Raw genomic sequence first — 24,827 nt, 5'->3', positions numbered from 1 at the left:
TTAGGCCACTCAGCCCATTGAGTCTGCTTTGCCATTCCATCATGGCTGATTTATTATCCCCTCAACTCCATTCATTTGCCTTCTCACCTTTGACCCTTAGTAATAACTAGCTATCGACCTCCAGTTTAAAGGTACCCATTATCTTGGCCTCCACAGCTGTTTATGGCAATGAGCTCCATAGATTCACCACCCCCTTGGCTAAAGATATCCCTCCTCATTGCTGTTGGAAAGGGACATCCTTGTATTCTGAAGTTGTGCCCTAGACTGCCCGTCTATTGGAAACATCCTCTCCAGAACCACTCTACCTAGGCCTTTCAATGTCAGATAGCTTTCAAAGATGCTGGAATCTGGAGCCCTGCACAGATGCTGGAGGAACTCACTGGGTCAGGTAGCACACACGGAGGGAAATGGACAGTCGACACTGCCTGACCTGCAACAGGCAACAGGCAAATACAAGCGCCATGTTGAGTCTGATGTCTCATCTTCCAACTTATAGCAAGCCAATGAGCAAGGGGGCTGTAAGTTACAACAGGACATTGACAGGATGCTGGGCTGAGAAGAGGCAGATGGAGTTCGACACAGAAAAAAAGAGAAGTGATTCACTTTGGAAGGTCAACTTGAAGTCAGCGTACAGGTTTAATGGCAGGATTCTATTGAGTGGAGGAGTAGAAGGATCTTGGGGTTCATCTCCTCAGATCCCTCAAGTTGCTGTGCAAGTTGATAGGGCGGTCAAAATAGCATGTGGTGTGTTAGCCTTTATTAGTCAGAGGATTGAGTTCAAGAGCTAGGATATTTTTCTGGTCTCTAAAGTACCAAAGTATTGTGTTCTGTTCTGGTCACTTCATTATAGGAAGCTTTAGAGGGGGTGTGGAGGAGATTTACCAGAATGCTGCTTGGATTAGAGAGCATGTCTTATGAGGATAGGTTGAGCGAGCAGTAACCTGATACAAGATGATAAATGGCATCAAAAGAGTGGACAGCTGGAGACATTTTCCCGGGGCAGAAATGGCTAATACAAAGGGGAATAATTTCATGCATTTGGTGGAAAGTGTAGTGGGGTGTCAGAGGTACGATTTTACGCAGAGAGTGGTAGATGTGGTGGTATAGGGGTTATATTAGGGATATTTAAGAGACTTTTATGATTTAGGCACATGGATAAAAGAAAAGTGGAGGCTATGTGGTGGGAAGGGTAGGATTGATCTTAGAGTAGGTTAAAAGGTCGGCACACTATTGTGTGCAGGAGGATCTGTAGTGTTCAATACGGAACTTGAATTTTTGCATAGATGGTGCAGAGGTGCCTGATGTGACAAGAGGGTCATTAGATTGTGAGCTGGTCCATTCCTTCCATTTCTTCTGCCCTCGACTCATAGAGCACTAGAGTACAGTACAGGCCTTTTGCTCACGATGATGTGCTGACCTTTTAACCTATAGGCTGAGAGAGCTAGGGCTTTTCTCGGTGAAGAGAGGTAACTTGATTAAGGTGTATAAGATGATTGGAGTGGATGTAACCAGTCACTCTCCACTGTGCATCCATAGAAGTTTGTCAAAGTTTTAGAGGATGTGCCGAACCTGTGCAAACTTCTAAGGAAGTAAAGATACTGTTGTGCCTCCTTTGTAATGACACTAACGTGCTGGTCCCAGGACAGATCCTCCGAAATGATAATGCCGAGGAATTTAAAGTTGCTGACTCTCTCCACCTCCAATCCTTTGATGACATCTTCAGTTTCCTCCACCTGAAGTCAATAATCAGATCCTTGGTCTTGCTGACATTGAGTGAGAGGTTGTTGTTGTGGCGCTACTCAGCCAGATTTTCAATCTCCCTCCTGTGTGCTGATTCATCACCATGCTTGATTCATCCAGAAACAGTGGCATTGTCAGCAACTTTTACTGTGGTATCGGAGCTGTACTGAGCCAAAGGGGATGAAGCGAGTCGAGCAGGGGGCTGAGCACACAGCCTTGTGGTGCACTTGTGCTTTTGGTGATTGTGGAGGAGAGGTTGTCACCAATCCAAACTTTACAACCCCAGGGAGAGTTGTGCATTGAATGGTTTCTAGTATTATATATATTTCAAAGATATGTTTCTCCAAAGAGAACAAGATGAATTGGGCTCCAGAAAAGAGGAAATGAAGCAAGAAGAGTTCATCTGAAGCATCGACAATTCCTTTCCTTCCATAGTTGCTGCACGATGTGCTGAATTTTTCCCGATTTCAGCATCTGCCATCCCTTGTGTGCCCATGCACAGTGCATGGTTTGATATTTTTGTAGTGTCATTCGATATATACATTCAGTGTTATTGTTTCTCAACATTAGTAGTGATCCCACATGCCAAATGCAAAGCTCATTGCCACTCACCTGACCTCCTGGGTTGGTCGTTGGTAACTGGTTTATTATTGGCACATGTACTGAGATGCAGAAAAACAAATCTTTATTTTGTGTACCATCCATACAGAGCACTTCAGAACTTAGCACATTGAAGCAGAACAAAGCAATAATAGAATGTGGAATAAATCATTAGGAGAAAGTGGAAAGATCAAGGTACGAGGGTCATGATGAGGTAGATTGTGAGATCAAGAGTTCATCTTTATTGTACAAGAGGTCTGTTCAGAAGTCTTATTATAGTGGGTCAGAAGTTCAAAAGTTCAAAGCTCAAAGTAAACATATTATCAAAGTATGTGTATGTCACCATATACACCCTATCCTCGTTACATGCGTCTTCACAGTCATGTGAGGAACCTATTTCTACCAACGTCTCCTTATATCCCGTACAAAACTCACAGTTATGAGAGGAGCACTGCTTTCCCGCCAATACAAGTCAGGTGTGCACGCCTCACAATCTCACTCCTGCCAGTCTCGCATTGGTTTTGGCAAGGTGTGGGTGTGCAATCTTGCGCTCTGAAACTTTTGTTGGTTTTACCTACGTTGCAGTGATTTTGTGCTTGAAATACTTAATTGTCCCTCCTAGGTGTCCGACGCCAAGTCTGGGCCATCAGCCGTGCGGCAGAGAACCGCTTTAACACTTGAAAAGAAGTTGGAAATTATAAACAGCGTGGCATCAGGTGAAGATAATACGGCTCTGGGACACTATCACCGGGAACAGAATCTTGCCTTTATTTTTCTGTTGCTTGTCAATGCGGCAGCCCATCCTAAAGATTTGGACAGTATTCATCCTAATATAACAGTGTGTTTCCTGCCGCCTAACACAATATCGCTGATTCAACCGCTTGACCAAGATGTGATCCACATTCAAGGCGTATTTTTTTTACGGCAAATTATCTCTCAGATGCTGCAAGCAACAGATGATTTTGAAAATCCCGGGAGTTTACCAACGGTGAGGGATTGGAGGAAGTCGGAACACTTGGCACAGATGGCGATGGACATGGATCCAAGTTTAGAACGGAGTCAGCATTTCAGTCGTTCCCTGCCATCAACCCTTCTTCCCTACAAGCAAATTTATGCTGAAAAACAAAATGCTGCCAAGTAAACAACCCTCACCACTTTCTTCAAACCGGTGTCATCTCCTGCTGCCAGCAGTTCTAAGTGTTCTGTGAATCTTCCTTCACCCCTTGCTGTCCTTGATATCCCGACACCACAACAACCGCTCATCACTGTTGGTGAGTACTGTGCACCCTACTATGTTAACTTTCTATGATTTATTATGTTGAATTTTACCTTAAATTGATCAAATATAATACAAATGTTGCCTTGTGGTGCTGCTTTTGTGTCATTTTGGTATGAAAATGTGAATAAATTACAGATAAAATGTATTTAAGAAGCCCTTTGGAACACATCCCTATTTTCTCCATTTAAGTAATTATTCACATTATGTATCGACTGCGAGGAACGTATCCCCCGCATATATTGAGGATAGGGTGAACTAGCTTGAGATTTATTAATTTATTTATTGAGATACCGTGCTGCCCTTTGACCCATGCCATCTAACACCCCACCCCCGATTTAACCCTAGCTTATTCACAGGACAATTTACAATACCTAATTAACTGACCAACCACTAGGTCTTTGGATTGTGGGAGGAAACTGGAGCTCCCGGAAGAAACCATGCATTCACGAGGAGAATATACAATCTCCTTACAGACAGTGGCAGAAGTTAAACCTGGGTTGCTGGTACTAAGAAGTGTTGTGTTAACCATTCTGCTACCGTTCTGCCCATTTTCTTGCAGGCATTCACAGTAGAACAAAGAAATAAAGTGGAGTCAATGAAAAGCTGCACAGAGACAAAGGCTAATAAACAACCAATGTGTGAAAAAAAGACAAAATGTTATGCTTGCAACTCAAGAAACTTATTGAAAGAAAAACACAGGAGTTTAGTGAGGCATTCATGTATGACGTGCTGGCATGATGACGTATGCCATTCTCATACTTTTACATATAATCATGATAAATTATGTAAACAAGCAAAGAATGCTTAATCAAGCAATGTGTTTACAATAGTACTCAAATATTGCTGAAATATTAAATACACTATGCAAATTGTGCAAACAATAAACAAACAAAAATAATAAGAGAGATAAACAAATAGATAGATAAATAAATAGTCCAGAATATGAGTCGTAGAGTCCTTGAAAGTTAATCCATTGCTGTTGTACTGACTGGGGTCTGCAATTGAGGAAATCAAGGATCCAGTTGCACGGAGAGCTATCGAGACCCAGGTCTTGGACCATAGTGATTAGTTTTGAGGGGATGACGGTGTTGAATGCTGAGCTGCAGTCAATGAGGAGCATCCCGATGTATGCACCTTCACTGTCCTGATGTACCAGAGCTGAGTGAAGAGCCAATGAAATGGCATCTGCTGTATTCCTGTGGACAAGTTGAAGTGGATCCAGGCCACTCCTCAGGCAGGAGTTAATATGACCAACCTCCCATCACAGTGGATGTAAGTGCTGCTGGAAGGTAGTTATTGAGGCAGCTCGCCATGTTCCTCATTCTCACTGACTCATGTTTTCAAGCTTTCGAATCTTCTGCCCAGTGGGAGGGGGAGACGAGGAAATTAATAGAATGAGAAAGGTGTTTCGTTAAGTTACACACACAAAATGCTGGTGGAACACAGCAGGCCAGTCAGCATCTATAGGAAGAAGTACAGTCAACGTTTTGGGCCGAGACCCTTCGTCAGGACTAACTGAAAGAAGAGATAGTAAGAGATTTGAAAGTGGGAGGGGAGGGGAAGATCTGAAATGATAGGAGAAGACTGGAGGGGGTGGGGTGAAGCTAAGAGCTGGAAAGTTGATTGGCAAAAGGGATACACAGTTGGAGACGAGAAAGGATCATGGGACAGGAGGCCTAGGGAGAAAGAAAGGGGGAGGGGAGCACCAGAGGAAGATGGAGAACAGGTAGGGAGTGATTGTGAGAGGGGCAGAGAGAGACAAGAGAGAGAGAAAAAAGGGGGGAATAATAAGTAAACAAACAAACAAACAAATAAATAAATACGGGATGGGGTAAGAAGGGGAGGAGGGACATTAACGGAAGTTAGAGAAATCAATGTTCATGCCATCAGGTTGGAGGCTTTTTTCTCTCTCTGCCCATCACTCTGCCTGTTCTCCATCTCCCTCTGGTGCTCCCCTCCCCCTTTCTTTCTCCTTAGGCCTCCCGTCCCATGATCCTTTCCCTTCTCCAGTTGTATATCCCTTTTGCCAATCACCTTTACAGCTCTCAGCTTCACCCCACCCGCTCTGGTCTTCTCCTATCATTTTGGATTTCCCCCTTCCCCTCCTACTTTCATATCTCTTACTATCTTTTCTTTCAGTTAGTCCTGATGAAGGGTCTCAGCCTGAAATGTTGGCTGTACTTCTTCCTATAGATGCTGCCTGTCCTGCTGCGTTCCACCAGCATTTTGTGTGTGTTGCTTGAATTTCCAGCATCTGCAGATTTCCTCATGTTTGGTTATGTTGGCTGCTTTGCTGTGACAGTGAGAAATTTAGATAGAATCCATGAAGAGGAAGCTGGATTTCATGATGGGCTGAGCTGTGTCCGCAGCTCTCTATATTTTCTTACTGTCTTGGGCAGAGCGGTCACCATACAACGCTGTGATGCATACAGATGGGATGCTTTCTATGGTGTGGCTGTAAGTGTTGGTGAGAGTCAGAGGGGTCATGTCAGATCTCCTTAGCCCTCTGAAGAGTGCTTTCTTCGCTCAAATGTCTACGTGCCTGGACTAGGACAAGCTGTAGTGATGGTCATCCTAGGACTAGTTGGTGTAAACTTCAAGTGTACCCAGACTGAACCCTCAATGTCTGATGGTAGATGGATCTAGACAGCCAGACTTCCCATGGAGCTTTTGCACTGGTTACACTGCATGTCATTTTGTCCCTTAGTATATACCCCAGCAACCTGGATTGTGGCATTCGGCAACTTTCCCTTATGGGCATCTCACTGTAGGTTTTGGGCAGGATGCGTCGGTGACCTATCTGCAGCAGGTGATGTCTGTCCGCGAGGTGTCCCTGGCAACAACCATATCTCGGAGAGCATGTCTGGTCCTGGACTCCATGTTCTTCCCCAGCAGGGTTCAAGGAGACAAAGCAAGCCACATGTCCTCCCCCCAGTCAGTGATGTTCAATGGATCAGTGAGTGCTTCACCCTCTTAAAGCCATTTCACAGAAGTAAATGACCTGGAGGGTGAGTGAAATGTGTGTGTTAGTGTGCAGTGGGTAGAGTGTCTCAGGAAAAGACTACAAGACATTGGAGAAAAATTAGGCCATTTTGCCCATTGAGTCCCCTCCGCCATTGTGTCATGGCTGATTTAGTATCTCTCTCAAACCCAGTCTCCTTCTTTCTCTCCATAACCGTTGACACACCTACCAATCAAGAACCATCAACCTCCGCTTTAAATATACCCAATGACTTGGCCTCCAGAGCCTCCCATGGCAAAAGAAATGGATATGTACACCAATAACGCCACAAACGTGACCAGCATTTCCAGAGGACCAACTAAGCTCACGTCAGTCAGTAGACGGACTGGGAAATTAATCCAAAAGTGGGGCACAGTGAATTTATCGCCACTTGAACCATTAGTTAGCTGGTTTCAGCCACAGTCCTTAATGGCCTACCCCTTATCCTAAGACGGTGAGCCCTGGTTCTAGGCCCTCCTTCGCCACTGGGAAAACAGTTGCCCTGTAAAGACCTGTATGCATTTTCTGCATTTCGATGAGATCTCCCCTCATTCATCTCAACTCTAGTGAATATAAGCCCAGGCTCCTCAATAATTCCTAGTAGAGCAAACCCGGCATCTCTGGAATCCCGGAGGTGGATTGTGGATATATTTCTCCGGTGGCAGGAGTACCCTTTCCTGAGTAAGGGTTGGGGGAGGGGAAGCCGAAGACTGCCTGCTTTACTTGAACTGGCCTCACCAGCTTTGGGTTTGTGATCCAAATCACTTCCCAAAACGTTTTACGCAATTCTATGCAAAAATCATCGCTGCATATCACTGGAACAAAAGAAAATCTTTTGAAACAGTATTTCATTGTAACGAAGCAAGGTGGAAGAGAAGCAAGTATTCCAGAGAAGCAACTTTAATACACGTGATGCCATCTGTTAATCTCGCGAGACCATGGGTCTGCGCCAGGGAGCAGGCCTGGGCAAGGTTGTATGGAAGACCGGCACTTGCCCATGCAGCAAGTCTCCCCTCTCTACACCACTGATGTTGTTCAAGGGAGGGGCAAGGGACGATCTGGCTTGGCACCAGTGTCGTCACAGGAGTTGCCAAGGCAAGGCTGAAGGAAACTTCAGACTGCCTTAGCGACTCCAGCTCCGGATTTGTCCTCAGGGTTTACTCCTGAAGCGTTTCCCATGAGTGGGTATGGCTGCAAGGCAGCGGAGGTTTGAAATCTGAGTTTTCCCTCTCTTAGATGGACTGCCTTCCCAGGCTGACGAGATCCATCTATCTGAAGCACTGGTTTTAAGGCTCCAGGACCCGCCTTCGCCCCTTCTCCTGTCAGTAGAGACAGTTCCGCCAGGCTTAGAGGCTAAACCACACGAGAAGGCCGGGAGTTGGACTTGGTTGTCAGAAGCTATTTGAGGCGCATGCTGTGAGGAGCACCTTTAGGTAGTGGGAGCTGGTCCCCACTACCGTTCCTCGGCTTGACAACCTTGGAACCAACTTTAATACAACATCAACAATTAAATACAAAGGGAAAGAAAACTTATCTAATGCAAAAGCCCACCAACCCTCAGGCGAGACACAACCTTTCTTCCTTCAACCAAAAACAAGGTGTTTATTAAATTAAAACTTTAATTATATCTGGCGATTCAGATTTATATTGTTTCACTCTAAAGCAGAACAAAGCAAGTAAGAATGTGATTACAGATTACTGAGGCTGTCACACAGGCAGGTTCAGTGGCTGCTGGCTACAGTGAAATTGCACCAGTCTGGAATAAGAATCCTTCCATTATCTGTCACGGCTGGAGGCGATGTTGACCAGCGATGTAAATCACGGGTGGATGTGGAGAGCGAGTCCCGTTATTAACAGCTCCAGCCTCACCGCCACAGTTGTATGCTTACCTCTGAGTTAGACAGTCATGAATTCAGCCGCCACCTCAGACACAGGAAAACAAAGTAGCAGCGAGCAAGTGCTGCGGTGTTGGAGTTTCTGTATGAGCCGTTACGTTAAGGAATCAGGCATTTCCCCACCTCTCCGCCACTTATGGCTTATCTCCAAATCCAGAAGTTTACTGCACTTGCCCCTAACCCTTGCCATTCTCGCCTCCTTTACTCACCTGGATCCAGGGAGCACTTGGTGTTCCTGCTATCTCCCTCCAGCACACAATATGACAAACACCAGAGATTCTGCAGATGATGAACATGTTGAGCAGCACACACAAAATGTTGGAGGAACTCAGCGGGTCGACGGAGGGAAATAAACAGTGGACGTTTTGGGCGGAGACCCTTCATCCGGACTAGATCTCCTTCTAACAATTGTCTCACATCTTCTCATATACTCCCCCAACACTGTTCCATTTTTTTAAAGTTTTCCTCTCTTTCCTTTTGTCTGCCCCCAATTATCATTCACCTGCCATAGCCTTCCATCTCCATCCCTGTTCACCTACCCTACCTGGGACTACCTGTCATAAACAGCCCTCGTCAGTCCGCCAGTCGCATCAGAGTCCAGCGCAGGAACAGGCCATTCAGCCCAGAATGCTGAGCTGAACTAGTTAAAAAACAAATGAAAAACACCCTCCAACTCTACACCATGTCCGTATCCCTCCATCTTCCTCACATCCACGTGCCTATCCAAACGCCCCTTAAAAGCCTCTAATGTAATTGCCTCTACCACACCAGGCAGCACATTCCAAGCATCTGCAACTCTCTGACTAAAAAGCTTATCCTTACGTCCCCCTTCAACCTAACTCCCCTCACCTTCAATACATGCCCTCTGGTATTAGACGTTTCTACCCTGGGGCAAAAGATGCTGTCCACGCTATCTCTGCCTCTCATAATCTTGTAAACCTCTATCAGACTCCCCTCAGCCTCCGACGCTCCAGAGAAAACAACCCAAGCTTATCCTGCCACTCGTGACAGCACATGCCCTCTAAACCGGACAGCATCCTGGTAAACCTCTTCTGCACCTTCTCGTAAGCCTCAACATCCTCCCTATAGTAGGGTGACCAGAACTGTCTGCAATACTCCCATCCCTCCCTCCCTCTCCTCTCTAATCCAGCCATCTTATATCTTCACTCCCAGTCCTGATGGAGGTCTCAACCCAAACCGTTGGCAATTCCTTTCCCTCCAAGAGACACTGCCTGACCCATTGAGTTCCTCCTGCACATTGTTTGAAACTCTCTTCCATGGACTCTATCTTCATCGCCTACTGACTCGGTACAGCGAACAACGTAATCCAAAGCCCCACCCACCCCTGGAGTCTCATCTCCACCCTACCATCAGGCAGAGGATACAAAAGCTTGAAAACACACATCCCCAGCTGAAGGATGACGTCTGTCCCACTGTTGTAAGACTACTGAATGTTATGATGCACTCTTAACCTCACAATCTACCTTGTCGTGACTCTTGCATCTTACTGTCAGCCTGCACTGCACTTTCTCCGTAACTGTAACACTCTATTCTGCATTCTGTTATAGCTTTTCCTTTGTACTGTTGAAAGACCTGCTCCTATTCTGTATGACTCTATGAATCGATAAGCTTGTACCTCAGACCTCTTCACAAACACCTTTGCTCCTTGAAGAACAAGTCTGGTGGAACTTCATTATATCCATCCTAAAGTATTAGGACCAGAACTGGATCTGCTACTCCAGTTTTGGCCTGATCACTGTTATATAATGATTTAATATTGCATCCTGGCCCTTGTAATCCTCATATCCATTATTAAATCCCAGTATGCTGAATGCTTTAACTTACTCCCTCAATAACACCTGCCATTTCCAATGATTTGTACCCGTGTGCAGATCTGCACACAGTTCTGGCCGCCCAACTCCAGGAAGGATGTTGAGGCTTTGGAGACGGTACAAAAGAGGTTTACCAGGATACTGCCTGGATTAGAGGGCATGTGCTATCACGAGAGGCTGGACAAACTTGGGTTGTTTTCTCTGGAGGCTGAGGGGAGATCTGATAGGGATTTATGAGATTATGAGAGGCATAGTCGGAGTGGACAGTGGAACATTCATTTGGAAAAGAATTGTTGCTCGGTAGCTTGGTGGGGGGGGATTGGGGAACCTCCCTCAAAGAGCAAGCACGAGAGTGGGTTGGTGGGCACCTGGTGTGGCGTGAATCCCTGAGGTGACAAATACAAGTACCACCAGGAGGTAAACAAGACAGTGTCTGGGTGCAATCACAACAACTCAGAGCTGAATGCCCTCAAAGCTGTGGGGATACATATCGACTTCAGGAGAAACGTGTTTCCTCTCTACCCACTCCAACTCTACAGTTAGCAATGTTTCTACATTCAGATTCCTGGCCATCATCATTTCATAGGACGTTGTGTAGGAGAGTCCTTTATCTCCTCCTTTAACATAAAGGCTCAGCAGAGGATGTACTTGTTGAGACAGCTGGTAAATTTCCATCTTCTCCAGAGCATCCTGGTGTAAATCTACACTGCCATCACAGAAAGCATCCTCACATCAGCCATTACTGTATGGTTAGGTGCATCATTATACGAACCCTCCAGCAAAATGGTAGATCAGCAGGAGAGGCCACTGGCTGCAGCCCACCATCACTCCAGGATAAAGAAATGGGCAGGAAATATAATTATGGACATTCCCCAACCTGCAAACTGGCTTTCCCAAAGGGTCCTTTCCAAGGAGCTCTATAATAGTGCTATAGAGCTATTAACACAAAAACTTCACACCATCTTACAAGCTTCTTCCCCCAGGTAGTCAATCTGATCAACCATTACAGTTATCCCCCAGCCCCCTCTGTCTATTCCTTCAGTGACTGCAATGCACTGTAAATCACTTAGACCACTTTTTATAATGCTGTTATATATCTACAGAGCTAGGATAGCAGAGATGCCAGGTAGAATAGTGGAATGCTCCTCTCGTGAAATGTGGGAAGCCAGAGAAATCTCCAGTGTCCCTGATGACTACAACTGCAAGAAGTGCATCCAGCTGCAGCTTCCAACAATCCACACTGGGGAGTTGGAGCTGGAACTGGATTAACTCTGGGTCATTTGGGAGGCTGTGGGGTGATAGTCAGGACATATGCACTGCCTGAGTCAGTGGTGGAGGCAGATACACTAGTGAAGTTTAAGAGACTACTAGACAGGTATATGGAGGAATTTAAAGTGGAGAGTTATATGTGAGGCAGGGTTTGAGGGTTGGCACAACATTGTGGGCTGAAGGGCCTGTAATGTGCTGTACTATTCTATGTTCTATGTTCTATATAGAGAAGTAGTTACACCCAAGGTGCAGGACAGAGGAAACTGGGTGACAGTCAGGAAGGGGAAATGAGTTAATCAGCCAGTGCAAAGTACCCCTGCGGCTATCCCCCTCAACAACAGGTATATCACTTTGGATACTGTCAGAGGATGACCTAACAGAGGAAAGTCTCTGGCACTGAGTCTGCCTCTGTGACTCAGAAGGGAAGAGGGAGAAGAGGCATGCTGTGGTGATAGGGGATTCATTAATTAGGAGAACGGGCAGGAGATTCTGTAGGTGAGAACGAGATTCTAAGATGATATGTTGCCTCCTGGGTGCCAGGGTCTGGAATATCTCAGATCGAGTCCTTAGCATTGTTAATTGGGAGGATGAACAGCCAGAAGTTAAGGTCCATGTAGATACCAGTGGCATGGGTAGGATGAGTGACAAGGTTCTGCTTGGGGAGTTCATGGAATTAAGTGCCAAGTTAAAGGGCAGGACCTCCAAGATTGTAACATCAGGACTGCGAGTGAGGCCAGATCTAAGGTTATACAGGTTAATACGTGGCTAAAGAGTTGGTGTAGGAGGGAGGGCATAAGATTTTTGAATCATTGGGCTCTCTTCCAGGGAAGGTGCGACCTGTACAGGAAGGTGGTGTTTGCACCTAAACTGGAGGGGGACTAATTTCCTAGCAGGAAGGTTTGTTAATGCTGCATGGCGAGATTTAAACTAGAGATGCAGGAGGTGGGAACCAGAACAGTTAGTGGAGAGGTTGTGGAGGCAAATGTCGGTAAGACCTCAGGCAATGTTAGGAATTAAAAGGTCGAGCATGGTGCAACTCGCTCCTGAGCTGCGTATATTTCAATGCAAGAAGTATAGTAGGAAAAGTGAATGATCGTGCTGAAGAAGAGGAGAAGCTGTGTAGTGAGGAGAAGCTGTTGATAGGGCAAAATTGCAGTCAACAAGGATGAGTTGCAATGTAAAAGGCAGACAAAATCAAAAAGGGCAAATATGGGACTGAAGGTGTTGTGCAGTATATGGCATGAAGTAGATGAACTTGTAGTGCAGTTGCAGGTTGGCAGGTATGAAGTTGTAGGCATCATTGAATCATGGCTGAAAGAAGAATATAGTTGGGACGTTAATGTCCAAGGAAACACATTGTATTGAAAGGACAGGCAGGAAGGCAGAGGGGGTGGTGTTGCTCTGTTGGTAAAAAATGAAATCAAATCATTAGAAAGAGGTGGCATAGGGTCGGAAGGTGTTGAACGATTGTGGACAGAGCTAAGAAACTGCAAGGGTAAAAAGACCCTGATGGAAGTAGTATACAGAGCCCCAAACAGTGGTAAGGATGTGGGCAACAGGAGATGGAAAATGCATGCCAAAAGTCCGATGTTACGTTACAATAGTAACGGTGGACTTCAATATGCAGGTAGATTGGGAAAATCAGATTGTTGCTGGATACCAGGAGGGGAAATTTCTAGAGTGCCTACCAAATGGCTTTTTAAAGCAGTTCATGGTTGAGCCCATGAGGGGATCAGTGGTTCTGGACTGGGTGTTGTGTAATGAACCAGAATTGATTAGAGAGCTTAAGGTAAATAATATGATCAAATTCACCCTGAAATTTGAGAAGGAGATGCTAAAGTCATACAGTATTTTTCAGAATTACAGTGGAGTCAAAGGAATCACAGAGGTATGAGAGAGGAACTGGCCTGATTTGATTGGAAAAGAACACTGGCAGAGATGATGGCAGAGCAGCAGCGGTTGGAATTTCTGGAAGTAATTTGGAAAGCACATATACATATCCCAAAGAGGAAGAAGTGCTCTAAAGGAAAGTTGGCACAACCGTGGCTAACAAGAGAAGTCAAAGCTAGCATAAAAGCCATAGAGAGCCATATAATAGAGCAAAAATTAGTGGGAAGCTAGAGGAATTGTAAGTTTTTAAAAACCAACAGAATCAACTAAAAAAGTCATTAAGAAGTTAAAGATGGAATACAAAAGGAACTAGCCAATAATATTAAAGAGGATATCAAAAGTTACTTCAGATACAAAAGTTAAGTGCAAAAGAGAGGCAAGAGAGGATACCAGACCTCTGGAAAACAATGCAGGTGAGGTAGTATTGGGGATAAGGAAATGGCAGACAAACTAAGAAAGTGTTTCTTCTCAGTCTTCAGTGTGGAAGACAACAGCAGTATGGTGGAAGTTTCAGGTGTCGGGGGTCATGAGATGTGTGAAGTTACCATAACCATAGAGAAGGGTCTTGAGAAACTGAAAACTCTGAAGATACATAAATCACCTGGACCAGATGGTGTACACTCCCTGGGTTCTGAAAGTGGCAGCTGAGGAGATGGTGGAGACATTAGTAATGATCTTTCAAGAATCACTGTTTTCTAGAATGGTTCCGGAAGACTGGAAAATTGTAAATGTCACTCCAATCTTTAAGAAGGAGAGAGGCAGAAGAAAGGAAACTACAGGCCAGTAAGTCTGACCTCTGTGGTTGGGAAGATGTTGGAGTCCATTATTAAGGATGAGGTGTCAGGGTACTTGAGGCACATGATAAAATAGGCTGTAGTCAGCATGTTTTCCCCAAAGGAAAATTTTGCCTGACAAATCTGTTGAATTGGATAGACAAAGGAGAATCAGTTGATGTTGTGCACTTGGATGTTCAGAAAGCTTTTGAGAAGGTTCCACACACGAGGCTGCATGACAAGCTATGAGCCCATGGTATTACAGGAAGGATACTAGTGTGGATGAACCAATGGCTGATTGGCAGAAAACAAAGAGTGGGAATAAAGGGAGCCTTTTCTAGTTGGGTGTCAGTGACTAGTGGTGTTGGGACCAATACTTTTTATATTATATGTCAATGATGGAATTGATGGCTTTGTTGCAAAGTTTGCAGACGATATGAAGATAGGTGGAGGGGCAGGTAGTTTTGAGGAAGTAGAGAGACTACAGAAAGACTTAGACAGATTAGGAGAATAGGCAAAGAAATGGCAGATGGAATACAATGTTGAGAAGTGTATGGTCATATACGCTGGTAGAAGAGATGAAAGGCTTAGCTATTTTCTAAATGGAGCGAAAATATGAAAAAGATCTGAGGCACAAAGGGAATTGGGAGTCCTTGTGCAGGATTCCTTAAAGGTTAATTAGCAGGTTGAGTCAGTGGTGAGGAAGGCCAATGCAACATTAACATTCATTTCAAGAGGACTAGAATATAAAAGCAAGGATGTAATGTTGAGACTTTATAAAGCACTAGTGAGGCCTCAGAGGGTATTGTGAGCAGTTCTGGGCCCCTTAGAAAGGATGTGCTGAAAATGGAGAAGGATCAAAAGAGGTTCATGAAAATGATTCCAGGATTGAGTGGCTTGTCATTCAAAGAACGTTTGATGGCTCTGGGCCTGTATTCACTAGAATTCAGAAGAATGAGGGGTGACCTCATTGAAACCTATTGAATGGTGAAAGGCTTGATAGAGTGGATGTGAAGAGGATGTTTCTTATGGTGGGAGAGTCTAAGCCTCAGAATAGAGGGGCATCTTTTTAGAATGAAGATGAGGAGAAATTTCTTCAGCCAAAGAATGGGGAATCTGTGCAACTCTTGGCCAGAGACTGCTGTGGAGGCCAAGTCTTTATGTATACTTAAGGCAGAGGTTGATAGATTCTTGATTGGTCAGGGTGTAAAGGGATATGGGGAGGTGGCAGGAGATTGGGATGGGAGGAAAATTGGATCAGCCATGATGAAATGGTGGAGCAGACTTGATGAGTTAAATGGTCTAATTCTGCTCTTATATCTTATGGTCTTGTGGTCTAAATACATGCTGGTATTTATGTAACAATGTACAGATTTATTCCTTATCTATATTTTAACCTGCAACTTTATTTTTATATAATTCTTTATTCCTTATAATTGTTGAATGTTGTTTTTGTTCCATGTTGTGCCCTGACCAACACACCATGGCAAATTCCTAATATGTGTAAATGTATATGGTGAATAAAGTTGATCCTTGATTTTATAACATTGAATGAAGGAAACTCTTCTGGGAGGCTATACAGTACAACAGAGTAGCAGGGTCTGAGGAAGTCTGTCACACCGCCCCAGATGACCAGAGAGGACATAACCACAGGGTCTGGTGAGGTGGGCAGATCGATGGCAGATGCAATTTAACACAAAATAAAGCAAACTATTGGGAATACCTAGAAGAAGCAACAGAAATTGAAAGGTTCAATTCTGAGAGGAGGAACAGGGAAAGAAAGATTGTGGGTATGAACAGGAAATGTTTGAAGTTGCAGTGCAGGTAGAGAATGTTGTTTAAAAACAAACATAAAGGATTTCAATGGCAAAGTGAACTTTCATAAAACACTTGGTTTGTCCACAACTGGACACAAAAAATGTTCAATTAGGGTTTGCTGTTATTCTTATACTCCTGTCCACTAAATAAATCCATGTTTTGAACACACTAAGTTTGGATTCTTTGCAAGCACCATCTACCATGCCGGACAACATTTCCCGGTAGGCAGCCATTTTAATTCTCCTTCCCATTCCCACACCGACGTGTCTGTCCATGGACGCCATATCAAGGCTAAATGCAAATGAGAGCAATGGCAGCTTGTAATCAGATTCCATCACCTTTCAGCCTCCCAGCTTCTAACGTCATTCCTGCCCTCATCTGCCTATCACACCTCTCACTGGCTCTTGCTCCGCTCTTTCCCTCCACGTCATTAGACAGACTATTTCCCTTCTGTCTTTCAGCCCAGATGAAAGGTCTTGACCTAAGTCGTCAGGTCCACCTCCCCCTGTGGATGCCTCCCAACCCTTTGAGTTCCCCTGGCGCCGATCATCTTGTATTGCTCCGAGGCTTCCTATGTGGTGTAACTTGATCAAGAGTGCCCCATAAACTCTACTCATGTGTCAAGGTTGGGAAAGACAAGCAAATTCAAACCCATTGCTGGAGCATCCGAATCTAAAGGCGAAAGCTGTGAAATGACAATCAGAGTCAAATTTATTATCTCTCTCTGAAATGATGTGAAATTGGCTGTTTTGTGGGGGCCATATGGTGCAGAGTGTTAATAATTACAAAAATGAGTAAATGTTGCAATAGAAAGGAGTAATGACTTAATGTTCATAGATTCATCTACCATCCACAAATCTGATAGTGGAGGGGAAGAACCTGTTCCTAAATAGTTAAGCATGCATCTTCAGGATCCTGCACCTCCTCCCTGATGGTAGATTCAAGATTCAAGAGCAAAATGTTACTCCAGATCTGATGCAGCATTAAAAAACATAGTAAGCTCATAGTAACAAGAGGGCATGACGTGATCCAAGGCACCACCTTGTGAAGACGTGGGGTGGGTTGTGTCCGTGATGGAGATGGCTGAGTCTCCATCACCTCTATGGCCTCTTGAGATCCTGTGCACTGGAGCTTCCACACCAGGCAGTGACGTAACCAGTTGCCAGTCGGGTTATCAGGGAGAAATAAAGAAAGCAATGCTATTTCAATTACATTTGTCTCACATTCATTTCACATCCCTGCATCACATGGGGCATTTTGCCTCTCGGGAATATACAGGTAGCTTTTACTCAATCTCAGTGCAGGGGACAGCATTCTGAGTGAGAAAGTACAATAATCAAAAAAAAGATCTAGTGCTTTCCCAGCCTTTATGAAGAATAAACTCTTCCAGCCTGATGAAGATGGCGGAGTTTGTCATCGAAGCCCGAGAAGAGTTTATCCACAGAATCGTTTGCCTCATCATTAATTTTGTCAGATCTAGACCACTTCCAGGGCATGTAAAATAATTAGTGATGATGAGATGCAGAAAAATTGATCAGGGGCTAGAAAATAATCTAGAACCATGTATGTTTTTGGCAATGTATTTTATTCATGACCATCAGCTTTCATTCCTTACAATGACCATCATTCCTTACAACCACTTACAACATTTTCAGTCAAGTTACTCCTAAGGATTCATCCCCAGCTTTGATTCCTCGTCACTTCACTGATAGCATCAGTAATGCGTCTTCTGGAAAAGATGCAAATAATATTTTGCATAAAGTAACATTGCCGATAGATCACAGTTACACAGCAGACTTTCCCCATGCACTCCTTCAGCCTGGCTGGCGACAATATTGCCATCGTTTGTTAAAATGAAATTGCAACTTTTATTCTTTATAACAAACACACCGAATCTATTTTAACACATGATGGAGGCTTTCCATCTTGCAGGTGTAATAACTCACCGCGTTCTGCAAAGCAATTGTTCTTAATGCAATTCACTAAGAATTGAATAACATTTTTACCAGGGAGTAGCAGTAGACAGTCCTGCGGCTGAGTTATCATTAGCACACACTGGTGGAGAGAAATTTCAGGGGAGAGCATGTTTTGGCTGGTTGACCAGGGGGAAGTTTTATCAGTGGAAGTCTGTCCAAGTAGGTCCCAATTACCAATCCCCCCAGGTGACTGGCTGGGTGGGTGTAGGGTCCCCTTTTGTTTGAACAATTCCCTTGCTGAGGCGCAGATCCCAGGAGGAATCAGATCTTTTCTTTCACAGGATGGACAATGTACATAGAACAGTGCTATACAGGAACAGGCCCTTCGGCCCACAATAACTTTGCTGACCATGATGCCAATCTAAGCTAATCCTTTCTGCCTGCACGTAGAACATAGTACACAGAACAGGCCCTGCTGACCTAGTTTGAACCCACACCAACAGCTTTAGTAAACAAGGGCTCAGCCTGAAACACTGACTGTTTATTCCTCTCCATAGATGCTGCCTGACCTGCTGAGTTCCTTCAGCATTTTGTGTGTGTTTCTCAAAGACATTGGTCCCTCTCAAGTTCAGGTATAGCCAGTTATTTTTGTACAGATCATAGCTAACTTGTATCTCTCAGTCCACACAACCCCTCATGTGCCCTGCAGAGTTGGGAGAGAGGGAGCAAAACTGTTCCTCACTCTGCAGCAGATTTCAATACCTTCAACATTCCAAGCTGTGCCTGCATGTTCTCCGATCATTTGCTTGTTCCCTGATGAACTGCCGAAGCTGATGATGACATTAAAGTTTTTTCCAATTACAACTTGCACCATCATTGCCACCTCCTTACAGAGCAATGCCATAGTTTGTACAGGCTAGCTGGACACAGGGGGCAAAAGAGCGAGCAGAAGGTTATTGTCTGCTGGCAGCACAGTCGCATAGTGCCACCAATTACTGATCGGGGCTCAATCCCCACCAGCGTCTATATGTCCTCCCCATGACTGCATGGGTTTCCTCCCTCATTCCATATTCCAAAGATGTACGAGCCAGGGTTAGTGAGTGGTAAGCATGCTACGTTGGTACTGGAAGCACAGCAATACTTGTGGACTGCCCCCAGCACACCCTCAGACTGTGTAGGTCGTTAGCACAAACTGACACATTTCACTGTAGTCATTTGTACATGTGACAAGTAAAGCTGGCCTTTCATCTTTAAGAAGGTCTCTACCTGCTCTTTGGTTGTTTGGGCGTTACCATCTCCATTATGGAAGGATGTGGATAAGTGATGAACTGCATGCATCCAAAGAGGTGACATTTAAAATCAAGTTGTGTCGGAATTTGTGACCTCTGTTTGGGGTTTGAGGCTGAACTTGAAGGCAGAATACGGGCTGAATTACAGGAACGTTGGCATTGTCTGGTGCCCACATCCATTGATCCCTCAAAGTTGTTGACAGAGTTGTTAGGAAGGTGTATGGTATCTTGGCTTTCATTAGTCGGGGATTGAGTTCAAGAGCCATAAGGTAAAGTTACAGCTTTATAAAACTCTGGTTAGACCTCACTTATGTTCAGTTCTGGTCACCTCATCTTAGGAAGGATGTGGAAGCTTTAGAGAGGGTGCAGAAGATGCTGCCTCAACTCAAGAGCATGTCTTATGAAGATAGGTTGAATGAATTAGGGATTTTCTCTTTGGAGAGGAGGAGAATGAGGGGTAACTGGATAGAGGTGTACAAGATGCTAAGATTCATAGATAGAGTAGACAGCCAGAGACTTTTTCCCAGGATGGAAATGGCTAACATAACTTTAAGGCAATTGGAGGCAAGTATCACGAGGATGTTGAAGGTAAGATCTTTACACAGAGAGTGGTGCCTATGTGGAATGCCCTACCTGGGGTAATGGTAGAAGATGATTTATTAGGGCAATTTAAGAGACTCTTAGATAGGCACATGGTTGATAGAAAAATTGAGAGCTCTGTCGGAGGGAAGGGTTAGATGGATCGTAGAGTAGGTTAAAAGGTTGGCACAACATGATAGGCTAAAGGGCCGGTACCGAGCAGTAATGTTCTATGTTCTCATTTCTCGTCGCTAGAGGATAATAAGCCTCTGGAATTTGTTGCCCCGCAGGCTAGAACACTGGGGTTATTAAAAGGGGAAGTAGACAAGTTTCTGAGGGCTATGGGGAACAGGCTTAGGAGAGGGGATGAGGCCTAGCATGTGTCAAAGTTAAAGTTTACTATCACATGTGCAAGTACATGTATGTACAGTTGCAATGACTTACTTGTAGCCACATCACAGGTACATTGCATCAGATAAGCAACATTCACAAGAAAAACATGAATCATACATAGTTTTTAAAAGAAAGAACACAATGAGAACAAGAGGGTACTAAGTCCATTGTCCATTGTTTAGAGAGTATGGATTGTGATTAGAGATTAAGGGAGCTAGGGCTTTACTCTTTGGAGAGAAGGAGGATGAGAGGAGACATGATAGAGGTGTACAAGATATTAAGAGGAATAGACAGAGTGGACAGTCAGTGCCTCTTCCCCAGGGCACCACTGCTCAGTACAAGAGGACATGGCTTTAAGGTAAGGGGAGGATATTAAGGGGGATATTAGAGGAAGGTTTTCAACTCAGAGAGTGGTTGGTGCGTGGAATGCACTGCCTGAGTCAGTGGTGGAGGCAGATACACTAGTGAAGTTTAAGAGACTACTAGACAGGTATACGGAGGAATTTAAGGTTGGGGGTTATATGGGAGGCAGGGTTTGAGGGTCACCACAACATTGTGGGCCAAAGGGCCTGTAATGTGTTGTACTATTCTATGTTCTATGTTCTATGATGCAGAGTGGCTACACTGAGGTAGTGATTAGGGTTTTTCCAGTAGGTTCAAGAACAGAATGATTGAGGGGAAGTAGCTATTCTTGAACTTGGTGGTGTGGGACTTCAGGCTTCTGTGCCTCCGGCCCAAAGGAGGTGGCAGAGCCAGGATGGAGGAGATCATTTGAATCAATGGGGGGAAGGGGTTTGAGGGGCCAAATGGCCTAACCCACTCCTACTTTTTTGTCTTATGTATATTCAATACAAGACATTTATGCTTTACACAGCTGTTCCCTGACTTCCCTTTACATAAACCCTCCAGCACATCCCCTTATGTCCATGGTCTACTCTGTTGCCTCAATGATGCCAGATGCAGGTTGGAGGAGAAATACCTCGTATTCTGCCTGGGTTGCCTCTAACCTGGCAGCCTGAAATTTGGTTTCTGCAATGGCTGGGAATTTGTCTCCCCTCCCCCCTTCTCTCATTTTACATTTCCCATTCTGACTCCCTTCTTACCCATTCTCCTCTCCACACCTGCCCATCCCCTCCTTCTGGGGCCCTTTCTCCTTCCCTTTCTCCCATGGCCCACTCTCCTCTTCTATGTTCCTTTACCTTTTCCCAGCCTCTCACTTCATTCCCCCCTCACCCACCCCCCTTACCTACCCTCCTCACCTGGCTTTACCTATCACCTGCCAAATTGTCCTCCTTCCCCTCCTCCCACCTTCTTATTCTGGCTTCTTTCCCCTCCCTTTCCAGTCCTGATGACGAGTCTCAGGCCGAAACGTTGACTGTTTATTCCTCTCCATCGTTGCCGAATGACCTGCTGACCTGCAATTTTGTGTGGGGTATGGGTGTGTGACCCTTATGTTTCTCCCTGATGTTCACCCAGACTCAAAGACAGCTTCAACCCTGCCGAAGTAAAACTATTAAATGGTTCTCTGGTCTGGTAAGATGGACTCTTGTCCTCACAATCTACCTCACTGTGATCTTGCACTTTATTGTCTTCCTGCCCAGTTGCTGTTCCACCTTATTCTGCAAGTCAGTCATTGTTTTACCTTGTTCCTCCTCAAAGCACTGTGTTAGTGGTTTGAACTGTATGAACAGAATGCAAGGCAAGCTTTTCACTGTATCTAGACATACGATAATAAACCAATTTCAGTTCCAATATTCCTTAAATCCATGCGGGCAGCCTCCCTCAACCATTCCGAGCGGTAGCGGTTCCAAAGCACTGGGAAAGGCAGCTTCCCTTGAACTCCCCATCGGATTTATAAGTGACCCCCCAAAGAAGATGGCCTGTTCTGGAGTTAGAGAACTGTGCATGTGGGTGCGAGGGAGGGAGGAATGGGGTTTGATCTGCTGCTCACAAACACAAGAAGGTCTGCAGGTGCTGGAAATCCAGGGCAACATGCACAGAATCCCGGAGGAACTCAGTGGGTCAGACAGCGTCTGTGGAAAAGAGTGAAACAGTCAACATTTTGGGCCGAGACCTTTCTTCAGGACTGAGAAGGAAGGGGGAAGATGCCAGAATAAAAAGGTGGGTGGAAGGTGAAAAAGGCTAGCTGGAAGGTGATAGGAGAAGCCAGGTGGGTGGGAAAGGTCAATGGTTGGAGAAGGAAGAATCTGATAGGAGAGGAGGGTGGACAATAGGGGTAAAGGGAGGGGTAATAGGCAGGTGAGAAGAAGTAAAAGGTCAGAGTGGGGAATAGAAGTAGGTGGGGAGGGGGGTGGAAAATGTTCACTGGAAAGAGAAATCGAGGTTCATGCCACCAGGTTGGAGGGTACCCAGATGGAGTATAAGGTCTAACTCCTCCACCCTGAGGGTGGCCTCATCTTGACACAAGAGGAGGCCATGGATCGACACATCGAAAAGGGAATGGGAATGGGAAGACCCGCTTGTGGCAGATGGTGTGGTGGTGCTCGATGAAGCACCACCCCCTAATTTGCTGCCATTGTTCCATTGCTTGCTGCGCTCTGTTTTCTGTCAGGCATCACGGGCACGCCATGTTGGCTCAGGGATGCCCGGTGGCACTTGGAGCCGCTCCCCAGCAGGTGTGTTAGCTGTTAACACAAAAGACCCACTTCACTCTACCTTTCAATGATAAATAAGATGGAATCTGGAATTTACGGCCCGTCGTTCTGGCATTGATCGTGTCTAATTAGGCAGGTCGAACAACCGCTGTGCTGAACAGATTGAACGCTTCGCTATGCTCAACTGACTGGATGTCGTTAAATTAGTATTTGAGTGACTATTTTACTCAACGCAATGTCAGTGATGGAGCTACAATTATAAAAGGCAAGAGAATGGTATTTATAAAAGCACACAAATTTACTGGAAAAAAGCCAACTAAAAAATTGAGGTTTATTGTTTTATTTTTGTTTAGACATACTGGCCCTTGGGTCTGTAGCCAATTAGCCTACTAACTCATACGTTCCGGGACTGTGGGAGGAAACTGGAGCACCCGGAGGAATCCCACGCAGTCACGGGGAGAACGTACAAACTCCTTACAGACAGCGGCGAGAATTGAACCTGGGTTGCCAGCGCTGTATTAACCACTTGGCTGCTGTGCCTCCCCACCACTTCCCTACTCCGTCAGCTCTCCAGGCTTTAACATGAGGCTCCAGGAACAAGGTTAAGCGATTAAAACGTGCAGGCAAAGGTGGCAGGATTATTCAGGGGGTCTACACCGTCCCGCTGCAATGCTGCTAATGTACAGATGAGCTGTTGCACCAAAGACCAGTCTGCCATCTCAAGGGAATGTCAGGGGGCAGCGGGCCAAAGTTTCTGTTCACAGTCAGGTCGAAGTTCATAGATGCCCAAAGGGCATTGTTCAGAGCTCTTGGTAAATAGGTGTTGGGCTTCTCATGGTCACATGTACCAAGGCACAGTGCAAAACTTCCATCTGTACACACACACGCATTGAAGTCACACAAGGGAAAAGCAATAGCAGAGTGCAGAATACAGAGAAAGTGCAGTGTGGGCAGACAACAAGGTGCAAGTGCATGACAAAGTAGATTGTGAGGTCAAGAGTCCACCTTATCGTGAGGTTCATTCAGATGTCTTACAACAGTGGGGTAGAAGTGGTGCATGTTTTCAAACCTCTGTATCTTCTGCCCAGCACGAGGGGGAAGAAGAGAGAACGTCTGGGATGATTATGTCAGCAGCTTTGTCGAAGGGTGTCCATGAAGGGGAGATGGGTTTTCATCACGTGCTGAGCTCTGTCCACAACTCTCCACGGTTTCATGTGGTCTTGGGCAGAGCAGTAGTCATACCAGGCCAAGGTGCATGTGATGGTACCTGAGGGTCAACAGGGCCATGCCAAATTCCTCAGCTTCCCGAGGAGGTAGAGGGTCTTGGTATCTACATGGCTGGACCAGAACAGGTTGTTGTTGAGCGTTGGGTCTCAGTTTGGTCAGATAAATGTATCAGACAGGCAGTGACAGGAAAGTATGAGGCTATTTACTAAAGTCAAACATTTGACTTCCAAGCAATGACTCTAGACCATAAGTTTTAGGAACAGAATCAGGCCATTCAGTCCACTCAATCAAGTCTAATTTATTATCCCTCTCGATCCCATTCTCCTGCTTTCTCACTGTAACCTCACTAGTCAAGAACCTATCAACCTCTGTTTTCAGTATACCCAGCAACCTGGCTCCACAGCCTTCTGTGGCAATTAATCCCACAGATTCATCACCCACTGGCTAAGGAAAAAATTCCTCCTCAATCTCTGTTCTAAAGAGATGTCATTGTATTCAGTGTCCTCTGGTCCTAACGTCCACTCTATCCAGGTCTTTCAATATTCGATAGGTTCTGATGAAATCCCTCCTCATTCTTCTAAACTCCAGCGAATACAGACACAGAGCCATCAAATGCTCCTCATACGTTAACCCTTTCTTTCTTCGAATCATTCTCGTGAACCTCCTCTGGGCCCTCTCCAATGCCAGCACATCGTTTCTGAGATAAGGGTC

Source organism: Hypanus sabinus, chromosome 12, assembly GCF_030144855.1.
Source record: "Hypanus sabinus isolate sHypSab1 chromosome 12, sHypSab1.hap1, whole genome shotgun sequence".
Taxonomy (NCBI): domain Eukaryota; kingdom Metazoa; phylum Chordata; class Chondrichthyes; order Myliobatiformes; family Dasyatidae; genus Hypanus; species Hypanus sabinus.
The sequence above is the reverse complement of the archived record's forward strand: the minus strand, read 5'-3'. Positions refer to the sequence as shown.